The sequence below is a fragment of the Prionailurus viverrinus genome, chromosome C1, assembly GCF_022837055.1.
Source record: "Prionailurus viverrinus isolate Anna chromosome C1, UM_Priviv_1.0, whole genome shotgun sequence".
NCBI classification, from domain to species: domain Eukaryota; kingdom Metazoa; phylum Chordata; class Mammalia; order Carnivora; family Felidae; genus Prionailurus; species Prionailurus viverrinus.
Window position 1 is genome coordinate 135,107,133 of NC_062568.1, and position 13,036 is coordinate 135,120,168.

Below are 13,036 nucleotides of genomic sequence, written 5' to 3' on the forward strand. Positions count from 1 at the left end.
CTGACAGCTCAGAGCCTGGAGCCTGTTTCAGATTCTGTGTCTCCCTCTCTCTCTCTGACCTTCCCCCATTCATGCTGTGTCTCTCTCTGTCTCAAAAATGAATAAACATTAAAAAAAAATAAAAAAAAAAAGAAAATGCCGTATATTAAATTTCAAGGTATAGGCTACTGTTTTAGGTTCTAATATGAGCTTGAGAGGTTTTATTATCAAAAGGTCCCATATTATTGGGTAGAAATCTCTGGTGTGAGGCAAAACCCAGAGGTATATCACCAAGGATAATGATATGTGTTATATGCTAAGTTTTCTATGTGCCCTTTATACATCTTATGAGGTGTCCCTCTTTCTTAATGACTGGACACAATGTCCAGAGATCTATTGTTAATTTTATAATAGATGAATATGGATTAAACAATGTAAAGTGGGAGTGTAGCAAACAATCTTTGGGTTTTTTCTTCTATTTAAAGATATAACTGCCCATTGTGAATACTCAGGAGCTGCTGTTTTACAATGAAATGCTAGCACACAAAGTAAGTCAGGAATTAAAGTGTGGTTACTTTGTACAGTCTCTGCCTTGTGCTCAATGCTGCACTCAATTCAGTAAGATAAGGGAGAAGTACAGACACCAGTACTTCGTCATCATATGCTCTGGGTTGTAATACCAAGAGCCAGTTGGTAGTTCAGGCCAATCTTCATCCTTCAAGTCAATGATCCTCACTGATTCTTGTGAAGATTGAAGTGGAGGTTTCCATTGCTTCATCAGCTACCCTAAGTATTCAGTTTCTCGAAACATTGACAGGTTTCCCAGTTAGTAGATCATGCTGATAGTGAAAGATGGGGTCTGGTTCAGCTAGGTGATGCTGGTGACTCTCAGTTGTAATAATGTCACAGCCAGGGAAGTTGTATCTGGACCAAAAGTTGGTATTCCAGTTCAGAATGGTGGTACAACTGTTGCTGGAGCTATTGGAAGACTATCCATAGCTGCAACGAGAGTGCTATTCATTAGCAAGCAATAGGCAAAATTGTATAGCCAGCTGGCAGCACGCTGCACTAACCCACTTAGTAACACAGATAGGGTTAAAGATGTATACCAGATTCATTCCTGCAAAATAAAGATAGTATCCTACAAATTTTTAATTTGTTGTTGTTGTTCTTCTTGCCACACAAGGAAATCTATAGTTATTACGGCCATTATTGCAAGGATTGCCTCAAGCATAATTGCCCTGCCTCATGTTAGGCTGAATGCTAGGCATCTAGCGTTGACAAAATAAAAGATGGTGTTGTTCATGCCTGAAATTTTGGTAGAGGCATCATATTATTTTTAAAATTTTGAGGTAATATGTCTTTTCCTTCAGTCACCCAATAGGTTTTATTGGTGGCAGGTGCTATAATTTCCCCAGTTCTCTATATATCATTATGTTTTTAAATCAACACTTTTCCAGGGCTCCTGGGTGGCTCAGTCAGTTAAGCGTCTGACTTCAGCTCAGGTCATGATCTCACGGTTCATGAGTTCAAGCCCTATGTCAGGCTCTGTGCTGACAGCTGAGAGCCTGCTGTCTGCTTCGGAATCTGTGATTCCCTCTCTCTCCGCCCCTCCCCCTCTCATGTTCTGTCTCTGTCTCTCAAAAAATAAATAAATGTTTAAAGAAAAAAAAATTTTAAATTAACACTTTTCCTTTTAATTTAGATTCTGGGGTGTCGCTAGTGCTAATTCTGATCTCTGTTGGTGCCTGCAATATTAATTCACTAGGAGTTTTTCCAACGTTTCTGTATCTATGGGTTAGAGATCTTGCCAACTCCCAGATTGTTTTAGTCCAAGCTTTCATAAATGGTTTGTTAGTAAACAACCTAGATTTTTCCTTGAGCAAGCTATTATACCTTTCAGAGGTAATTGAGTTGTAGGGTAGGTGGAAGGTCCACACTATGCCTTTTTCCTTAGCCCATTCTTGTATTAGCTTTCCTGTGAAGTGGGTTCCCTAACCTCCTTGTATGATGATTGGGATACCACTCCATGCAATCCAGATTTCTAATGCTCTGATGGTGGATTTTTAATAAAATTTCCTGCAAGGATAGGGTGATCCTATTCCTGACCATGTGTCTACAATGATGCATGCATATAGTTTATTCTCTGATGTAGGCAAGGATCCTATATAGTCAATTTGTATAATTTGGAAGGGTCTGTTGGGTTTGATCTTATCTGAAGTATTCATTAATGACCTTCAAACTTTAAACTTTCAGCAATTCTCACATATCTTAATTTGAAATGGAGCTATTTGGTTTATATACATATATACATATATAGACAGATATGTATGTGTATATATATATATATATACATACACACATATATATATATATATATATGTTTCTTTTCTATGACTATGTTCTAGTCATGTGTGCCATCATGACCTGTTTGGTGATGTGTCCATGTAATAATCCTATCAAACTGGCACGTCATCTGTGTATTCAGATTTCATGTTCTACTGTCTTTCTTATAAAAAATTTAAAAAATGATTCATGGCTAAGGAGGAAATCAATTAAGGTTATGGTTTTAATTGATTTCCTCCTTAGCCATGAATCATTTAAAAATTTTTTTATTTTTTAACATTTATTTTTTAATTTATTTTGAGAGAGAGAGAGAGATGGAAAACATACATGAGCGGTGGAGGGGCAGATAGAGGGGTGTGAGAGAGAATCCCAAGCAGGCTTCATGCTGACAGATCTCTGTGGGTTAGAGATCTTGGCTGGGGGCTTGATCTCATGAACCATGATCTCGGTTTCAGCTGAGCCAAAATCAAGAGTTGGACACTTAACCAGCTGAGCTACCCAGACACCACCAATCTTTTTTTTTTTTTTTAAAGATACATTTTAGGAATCTTTGCCTCATTAGTTTTCTTGGTGAGTTTGTCTACCTGGTTATGAAATTTGATTATTTCAGAGTTGTCCTTCTGATGTTCAGAGACCTGTGTGATGAATATGGATATGTCAGTCAGTAATATTTTCTGCCATATGTCTTTACCCTGTATGTTCTTATTTCCTAATTTTCCAGTCATTTTTCTGCCATGTTCTTGATAAAGAGCTACTCCATTCATTAACTATCGCCCATGAGTCTGAGAAAAGATATACCTCATTCTGATTTTTCTTAATTGATCATGGTCAATTTTATGGCTATTAGTTCAGCTTATTGTGCTTCTTCTCCTGAGCCTGATTCTGCCAGGATTAGACCATCATTACTCCTCAAAGCCACAGTCTGCCAGCATACTCCAGATGGTGCCATGGAGACTGATTCATCTCTAAGCCATGCATTATTGAGTGTTGTGGACCAGGATGGTCCCCATTGCCCAACTGCTCAAGTTTGGCTAGGCTCAATCTTTGGAAATTCTGTAAAGTTCGCTATTGGCATTACTGAGATTTCCTCAGTTAATGCAGAGGGTTGACTCTCCATCCATATGTCCTGCTTAGAAATATACCATTTCAGGGGCATCTGGGTGACTCAGTTGGTTAAGCGTCCGACTTCGACTCAGGTCATGATCTCACAGTTCATGAGTTCGAGCCCTGTGTCAGGCTCTGTGCTGACAGTTCAGAGCCTAGAGCCTGCTTCAGATTCTGTGTCTCCCTCTCTCTCTTCCCCTTCTCTGCTTGTGCTCTGTACCCCCCCCCCCAAATAAATAAGCATTAAAAAATTAGAAATATACCATTTCCATGTTAGGACTTTTTGGGCAGGAATAGTTCCTCTCTGTTTGTCAGGGGTTTGCTCTACCTACTCCAGAACAGGCTATTGGAGTTTAAGTATAATTAGTTTATTTTCTGTTAGTGGCTCTGTATCCTGTGGGGCCTCAGAGGGTGCCTTGGTGAGCCTTTCATTTGGTTGGTTTCTGTTCTTGACCATGATAAATTTTTAGTCCAGAATCCAGTTAGGTACAATTTGGGGTCCTGCAGTGGTTTAGTCCACAGTGACTATGTTGCAAACATAGGTACATATGGATATAGGTACTCTAAATATAACATATTTAGAGTTCTCATTAGCTGGTTCCAATATATTAAAAATTCATTTAGCATTTTTCAAATAAGTAAAAGCTACCTCTTGAGTCTCTGTTCATATAAATTCCATATTCTTTCTAGTTATTTCATAAATGTGTTTTACTATATCCCCATATGTGTGATGTCTCTTTCCAGTATCCAAACAGTCCTATCAGTTTCTGATCTTTTCCTTTTGTGGTAGGAATTGGCATGCAATCTATTTAGTTTATGACTTGTTGTGGTATTTTTCTACCTTCAGAGGACCAAATTATGCCTAGGAATTTTACAGTAGTGTGGGGTCCTTGGACCTTACTTGAGTTGATTGTCTACCCTCTGAGTGTAAAGAATTTAATTAACTCTATTTTTTATGCTAGTCTGTTCTTCCAAGTTATCACCAGAATAAGAGTGTCATCAATACAGGAAATACTGGTTTGCTGTAGGTTGAGTTTTCTTGAAAAGCCTAGATGTCTTGTGTTAGAATGTTGTGGGCTATTACTAGTCTGCTTAAGTATCCTTGTGGTAACCTAGTAAACTGATGCTGTCTGCCTTCCCACGTAAATGCAATCATAGGTTGTCTCCCTTCATCGGTTGGATAGCAAAGAACATGTCAGATAAGTCTGTCACCATGTAATAAGTTTTGGATCCAGTGGTGATATTGTTTATGATAGCATCTGTATCAGGGAGGTGCTCTCTCAACTTAGAGAGAATGTTTGTTTAAATTCCTATAATTTGTCTTTTTGGAGCCAGATCGGGTTATAATATGGCGAAACAGTAGGCACAATAATTAGTTCCTTTAGAAGTTCCTGAAATTTTTCCCTTAATTTGAAAATGTCCTGTGACATCCATTTCAAGCATTCAACCTATAAAACATTTAGCCTTAATGCGTGGCCTATCATCAATCTATGTACTCAAATGCCTTGGGTTAATTTTTCTCCAAATCCTTCAGTTAGTTCCTTTTTGTTGTTAGTTTTCTAAATTACTAGGAAATCCTTGTGTCATTGTTACTTGGGACTCTGTATCTAACAACATAGTGATATATGTAGTATTTTTATATACAAAGGGGTTTCTATTAATATGGTTAGTGTAACCTATGGGCAGTTGTCTTTGGCTTGGGCCAAGGGTTTATAAAGAAGTTCTTTTTGGGTGCCTGGGTGGCTCAGTTGGTTAAGTGTCTGACTTCAGCTCAGGTCATGATCTCCTGGTTCGTGAGTTTGAGACCCATGTCGGGCTCTCTGCTGTCAGCACAGAGCCAGCTTCGGATCCGCTGTTTCCCTCTTTCTCTGCCCCTCCCCTACTTATATTCTCCCTCTCTCTCAAAAATAAAGAAAACATTAAAAAATTGTTTCTAAGTTACTATTTATAGTAAGTGGGTTAGTGGGTCTACATATGGGTTTCTTTTCTGTAGGTCTATTTACTCTAAAAGGTTGGTTATTTTTGTTTTTCTGCCACTATAAGTAGTTTCTGGGGTTTCTATTTTTATTTGTTTATATTAAAACAAATATGTAGTGGCCTAAATAGTTGTAGGTTTAGTCTCATATGGTCCATTTTGATTGGGTCTATTTTACATTAGATAAAGGCCTGTTTTATCCATATACATGAGTGTTAAAGCTATAGCTGTTATCTTACTTTCTCAGCTGTTCTTATCAAGTCAATCAGTTCTCCTGTGTTTCTAGCACCAGTAAATACCTTTAATAATGTTCTGTCCTGTGGGGTATGGCTTTAAGAATGACCTTTTAATTTAATTTTATTTTATTTAGGGGTGCCTGGGTAGCTCAGTTGGTTGAGTGTCTGACCAGCTTAGGTCATGATCTCCTGGTTCATGGGTTTGAGCCCCACATTGGACTTGCTGCTGTCAGCACAGAGCCTGCTTTGGATCCTTTGGCCCCATCTCGCTGCCCCTAGCCTGCTTGCGCACGTGTGCGCACACGCATGAGCTCGCTCTCTCTCTCAAAAATAAATATACTTTTAATTTAATTTTATTTAAGTTTTAATTTAAATTCCAGTTAACATGTAGTGTAATATTAGTTTCAGGTATACAATATAGTGATTCAACAGTTGCATATATCACCTAGTGCTCATCATGACAAGTGCACTCCTCAATCCCCATCACCTATTTCATCCATGCCCTTACCTACCTCCCCTCTGGGAACCATCAGTTCTCTATTGTTAACAGTCTATTTCTTGGTTTGCCTCTTTTTCCCCCTTTGCTAGGTTGTTTTGTTTTTAAGTTCTACATATGAGTGAAATCATACGTCATTTATCTTTCTCTGACTGATTTATTTTGCTTAGTATAATACCCTTTAGCTCCATCCACATCATTGCAGAGGGCAGAATTACCTTTTTAATTTGTTCTGTCACTTTAGTATGGTGAAGGTTTCTGTCCCCTATCATGAGTCATAGCTAATAGTCCTAATTTCATTATTATATTAGTAGCTTCCCAGCTATTTTCCATGGAGATGTCTTAAGGGAAATGTTAGGGACATATTAGGTATAAGCCATCTTAATCTCTAGGTTGTTGTTTTTCTGTGAAACAAAGATCTTTGTAAATTAGTACTATTTTCTCCAAATGCCCTAAGATGATTATATTTAACATCTGTGGTAATGGGTCCAAGTTGTGCAATCTTTATTCCTGTGAGGATCAAGTTAGTCCTACCTTGGACTATAAATCTAATAGGCACTGGGTTTTTGTGTCCAAATCAATCTGTTGGAATTCCATTATAATTTTTGTCATTTATTGTCTGAAATAGGGTCTCCTTCCAGTGACTCTGGTTGTAGTTTTGTCTATTTTCATGGCCCTAACTTCTAGTAAGTTAAAGTTGCCAGGACCAAAAGGGTTAAAAAATCCTCAGTGTGTGGATTGGTGTCCTTAGTAGCAAAAGGCTCTGGGTTTCCTCCTACTCTGGAGATCACTTTTTGTGCTAGTACTTTTCCTTTCTTCTTATCAGTGTCTATGTTGCTTAAATGCAACATAGTTGCATTAACAGAAGACCATAGGGGAAGGAAAGGAAAAATAAGTTGCAAATAGAGAGGGAGGCAAATCACAAAAGACTCTTAAATACAGAGAACAAAATGAGTTTGGAAGTTTTCCTTCCATTTCTATGTTTTGGCACAGCTTCAAGAGAATAGGTATTACTCTTCTTTAAATGTTTGGTAGAATTCTTCTGGAAAGCCATCTGCCCCTGAACTCTTGTTTTTTGGGAGATCATTGATTACTAATTCAATTTCTTTAGTGGTTATGGGTCTGTCCAAATTTTCTATTTCTTCCTGTTTCAGTTGTGGTAATTTATATGTTTCTAGGAATTTGTCCATTTCTTCCAGATTGCCCATTTTTTTTTTCAACATTTATTTATTTTTGGGACAGAGAGAGACAGAGCATGAACGGGGGTGGGGCAGAGAGAGAGGGAGACACAGAATCGGAAACAGGCTCCAGGCTCTGAACCATCAGCCCAGAGCCTGACGCGGGGCTCGAACTCACGGACCGCGAGATCGTGACCTGGCTGAAGTCGGACGCTTAACCAACTGCACCACCCAGGCGCCCCAGAGATTGCCCATTTTATTGGTGTATACTAGCTCTTATATTCTCTTATTATTTTTTGCATTTCTGCTGTATTGGTTGTGATCTCTCCTCTTTAATTCTTGATTTTATTTATTTGGGTTTTCCCAAATAAACAATATATAAATAAACAATATTTATATATTGTTTTCCTTTTTCTTTTTGATCAAACTGACTAGGAGTTTATCAATTTTGTTAATTCTTTCAAAGAACCAGCTCCTGGTTTTATTGATCTGTTCTGTTTTTTGGTTTTGATAGCATTGATTTCTGCTCTAATCTTTATTATTTCCTGTTTTCTGCTGGTTTGGGGTTTTATTTGCTGTCCTTTTTCCAGCTCTTTAAGATGTAAGGTTAGGTTGTGTATCTGAGATCTTTCTTCCTTTTTTAGGAAGGCCTGGATTGCTATATACTTCCCTCTTATGACTGCCTTTGCTGTGTACCAGAGGTTTGGGGCTGTGGTCTTATCATTTTCATTGGCTTTCGTGTACTTTTTAGTTTCCTCTTTAATTTCTTGGTTAGCCCATTCATTCTTTAGTAGGATGGTCTTTAGTCTCCAAGTATTTGTTATCTTTCCACAGTTTTTCTTGTGGTTGGTTTCAAGTTTCATAACATTATAGTCTGAAAATATGCACGGTATGATCTCAATCTTTTTGTACTTGTTGAGGGCTGATTTGCATCCCAGTATGTGATCTTTTCTGGAGAATGTCCCATTTGCACTGGAGAAAAAATGTGTATTCTGTTGCTTTAGGATGAAATGTTCTGAATATACCTGTTAAGTCTATCCGGTCCAGTGTGTCATTCAAAGCCAATGTTACATTGTTGATTTTCTGTTGAGATTATCTGTCCATTGGTGTAAGTGGGGTGTTGAAGTCCCCTCCTATTATGATATTACTATCAATAAGTTTATGTTTGTGATCAATTGATTTATATATTTGAGTGCCTCCACATTTAGAGCATAAATGTTTACAATTTTTACATCTTCTTGGTGGATAGACCCCTTAATTATCATAGAATGCCCATCTTCATCTCTTGTTACAGTCTTTATTTTAAAATCTCAATTGTCTGATATATGTATGGCTACTCTGGCTTTTTTTGTTGGCCACTAGCATGATAGATGGTTCTCCATCCCCTTACTTTCAATATGAAGGTGTCTTTAGGTCTAAAGTGGGTCTCTTGTAAACAGCATATAGATGGATCTTGTTTTCTTGTCTATTGTTACCCTATGTCTTTTGATTGTAGCTTTTAGTCCATTGACATTTAGAGTGAGTACTGAAAGATATGAATAAATTGCCATTATGTTGCCTATAGAGTTAGAGTTTCTGATGGTGTTCTCTGTTCCTTTCTAGTCTTTGTTGCTTTTGATCTATTTTTTTTTTTCATCTTTTCTCCCCTCAGAGTCCCCCAAAACTTTCTTGCAGAGCTGGTTTAGTGGTCATGAACTCCTTTAATTTTTGTTTGTCTGAGAAACTTTTTACCTCTCCTTCTATTTTGAATGACAGCCTGCTGGATGGAGAATTATTGGCTGCATATTTTTCCAATTCAGAACATTGAATCCTGCCACTCTTTTCTGGCCTGCCAAGCTTCTGTGGATAGGTCTGCTGCAAACCTGATCTTTCTTCTCTTACAGGTTAAGGGCTTTTTTTCCTTTGCTGATTTCATGATTGTTTCCTTGACTGAGTATTTTGTGAATTTGACTATGATATGCCTTGTTGATGATCTGTTTTTGTTGAATCTAATGGGAGTCATCTGTGGATTTTGATGTTGGTATCTTTCCCCAGGTTAGGAAAGTTTTCTGCTATGATTTGTTCACATAATCCTTCTTCCCCTTTTTCTCTCTCTTCATCTTCTGGGACTCCTATGATTCTGATGTTGCTTCTTTTTAATGAGTCACTGATTTCTCTAATTCTTAAACCGTGCTCTTTTGCCTTAGTGTCCCTCCTTTTTTCTGCTTCATTGTTTTCCATAAATTTTCCCTCTATATTACTGATTTGCTGCTCTGCCTCACCCATCCTTGCCGCCGTGGCATTCATTTGAGATTGCAGCTCAGTTATAGCATTTTTTATTTCATCCAGACCAGCCCTTACCTCCACAGAAAGGGATTCTAGTCTGTTTTCAACTCCAGCTAGTATTCTTATTATTGTGATTCTAAATTCTGCTTCAGACATCTTGCTTGTATATGTGTTAAGTCCCTGGCTGTCATTCCTTTCTGTTCTTTCTTTTGTGGTAATTCCTTCATTTTGTCATTTTGAAGGAAGAAAAGGAATTAATAAAGTAAAAAAAAAACAATTAAAAAATTAAAAACAACACAAAAAAGATCAAATAAAGGATGCTAGATCCTAGGTGTGTTCTGGTCTGGTCTGGTTGTTGAAAGAAGCTTTAGAGAAAAAAAGGGAAAGATAAAAAAAGAGGGGAAAAAAGGAAAGTGTTTGAAAATTTGAAAAAAGGAATACAATGAGATAGAATAAAATGAAATGGAAGTAAAAAAATTGAATTTGAAAAATTTATAAAACATAAAAATTATAGAAAAAATTAATGAAAAATATTTTAATAGAAATGAAAAACAAATTAAAATAACAAATAACAATTTTTTCTTTCTGTATTCAAGAATAAGGAAAGAAAAAAATTTGAATAGGTGGACCAGCAAACAGACTGAAGTACAACTGAAATTACATCAGTTTCCCCTAAAAGTCGAACTATGAAGCACCTTATAGTCAGTAACCTAAGCGGGGGGGGGGGGGGGGGGGGGGGGGGGGGGGGAGACTTGTGTTGTTCCAGAAGAGCCAGGTTGGCCCAGTTGGGTGGGACTTAGTGTAAGAGCTCCGTTCTCCACTAGATGGCGCTGCTTAACTTACTGTGGTGGATTGTTGTGGTACCTGTAGGTGTGTATGTGCATGCAAGGGATGGGTGAAAATAGTGGCACCCAGCTACCCAGTCTCTAGTATCAGAACTCTGTGCTCTCCACAACTGGCAGTCAAGCACCCCTCCTTTGTCTCTCGCTTCTGTCCACTCCCCACTTTCACACTCTTTATGACCAAGCCATCAGTCTGCTAGGCAGCACCTCCCTCCTGAGTTTTATCTCAGATGGGGGTGTGTTTCCCAACCCCTCACATCTGAGGGACTGTGGCCTTGACCCGCTCAGACTTTCTCGGGGAGGGTCTCACCGAGTGATGAGTGGGTGCCATCCCAATCCCCAGGAACATCCTGGAGACCGTGCTGCTGCTGATGCCCAGAGACCGGCTGGGTGCCAGCACACCTCAGAAAAAGTTTTCACAATCCTGTAGTGGCATTGTTTCAGGGATTGTGGAAAATCACAACACACATCTGGTGCCAGGCTTCCCCCTTAACATCCTTGTTCCAGCACCAGTGAATGTGGTTGTTCTCCGGGGTCCACTGGGATCTTTGCCTGTGGGGAGACCACACAGTGTCTACCAAATGTCCTCCCGTCAGGGGAAACGCCTCTCCCCATGTGGTCTGAGGACCCTGAGGACCTCTCTCTCTGCTCCTGGGGATTTGCCCTTCCCACTAGAGCACTGCCAGGTATCAAGCTGTGGAGTTTCAGACTCTGCACATCCCGTTTATAGAATCTTGATGGAATTTAAACCCTCTCCGTTCTCCTTTCTCCATTTTTTGTTTAGTCCCTTGCATACTCTTTCTTTTCTCTCCAGCTGCTTTCAGGCAGGGGGGATGCTTTCTGTACTCTCCCTGTCTCTTTCCTCTCTCCACAAGCAAAAACAGCTCCCTGTCCTCCGTGGCTTTCTCCCCCAGTTCACTTCTCTGTACCACGTACCTGCTGAATTCTATGTTTCAGTTTGTGCAGATTGTTGTGTTAATCCTCAAGTCAGTTTTCTAGTTGTGCAGGATGGTTTAGTGTTGATCTGGCTGTATTTCAAGGGAGGAGAGATGCAAAAAAAACTTTCATGCTGTTCTGTCATCTTGGCTCCTCCCCCCTCTTGCATAGCTTTTTAAAAGTAAATATTTACACTGCCAGTTTTGCTTCTCTGGCTAAGGCAACAACTGAAAAACGGTGGATTTATAGGATATTAAGTATTCTTTGGGAATTCTGGGATATGACTGGGAAAGAGAACTACCCAAAAAAGTGGATTTCTTGCAGGTATACACATGACAAGGAGGGGAAATCAAATGGAAACAGCTAGTTTAATGAACTCTTTCAAGAATATGGGCCATTTAAATGTATGACAAGATGAGTAGGTAGACTGGAGATATGAGATTGAGGGGAAGATTTGTCTAACGTTGATGGGGGAAATGTCTAACGTTGGATATGTCTAACGTTGATGGGGGAAAGTGGGACACAGGTAAGATTGATCACTTGGATAAAAGGAAATAACTGATAATGGGAAGTCCCTAAGGAGACAGAAAGGGATCCAAAATACAGGTAGACAGATTACCAAGAGGGAAATCTAGCTGTCACTGACTGAGATGACTGAGGTAAACTGAGTGCAGATTTAGATTAAGTTTTTATTTTCATTTATTTGTTTTTTAGGGTGACATCACAAATTTGATTTCCTTTTATTATCCCTTCCTATTAATCTTTTCCCCTTCCTTCCTCTTTTTCTTTCTGTTCTTTTCCTCTTTTCTTTCTTTCTTTCTTTCTTTCTTTCTTTCTTTCTCTTTGTTTCTGTTTCTTTCTTTCTGTCTTCTTCCCTCCCTCCCTCCCCCCCTCCCTCCCTCCCTCTTCTTTCCTGCCTTCCTTCCCTTTCCTTTCCTTTCCTCCCTCCTTTCTTTTCTTTCTTCTTTTCTCCCTTCCTTCCTCCCTCCCTCCCTGTCTCTCTTTTTAAAAATAATTATCAAGCTAGTTAACATACAGTGTACAGTGTATTCTTGACTTTGGGAGTAGATTCCCATGATTCATCACTCACGTACAGTACCCAGTGCTCATCCCAAAAAGTACCCTTCTCAATGCCCATCCCCATTTTCCCCATCCCCCCAACCCTGCACCCTCATTAACCCTCATTTTGTTCTCTGTATTTAAGAGTCTTTTGTGATTTGCCTCCCTCTCTATTTGCAACTTATTTTTCCTTTCCTTCCCCTATGGTCTTCTGTTAAGTTTCTCAAACTCCACATATGAGTGAAAACATATGATAGCTGTCTTTTTCTGACTGACTTCTTTCACTTAGGATAATACCCTCCAGTTCTATCCCTGTAGTTGCAAATGGAAAGATTTCATTATTTTTCATCACTGAGTAATATTCCATTGTATGCATACCACATCTTTATCCTTTCATCAGTTGATGGACATTTGGGCTCTTTACATACTTTGGCTATTGTTGATAGCACTGCTGTAAACATTGGGGTACACATGCCCCCATGAATCAGCACTCCTGTATCCTTTGGATAAATTCATAGTCGTGCTATTGCTGGGTTGTAGGGTAGTTCTATTTTTAATTTTTTGAGGAACCTCCACACTGTTTTCAAGAGCTGCCACACAGGTTTGCATTCCCACCAACA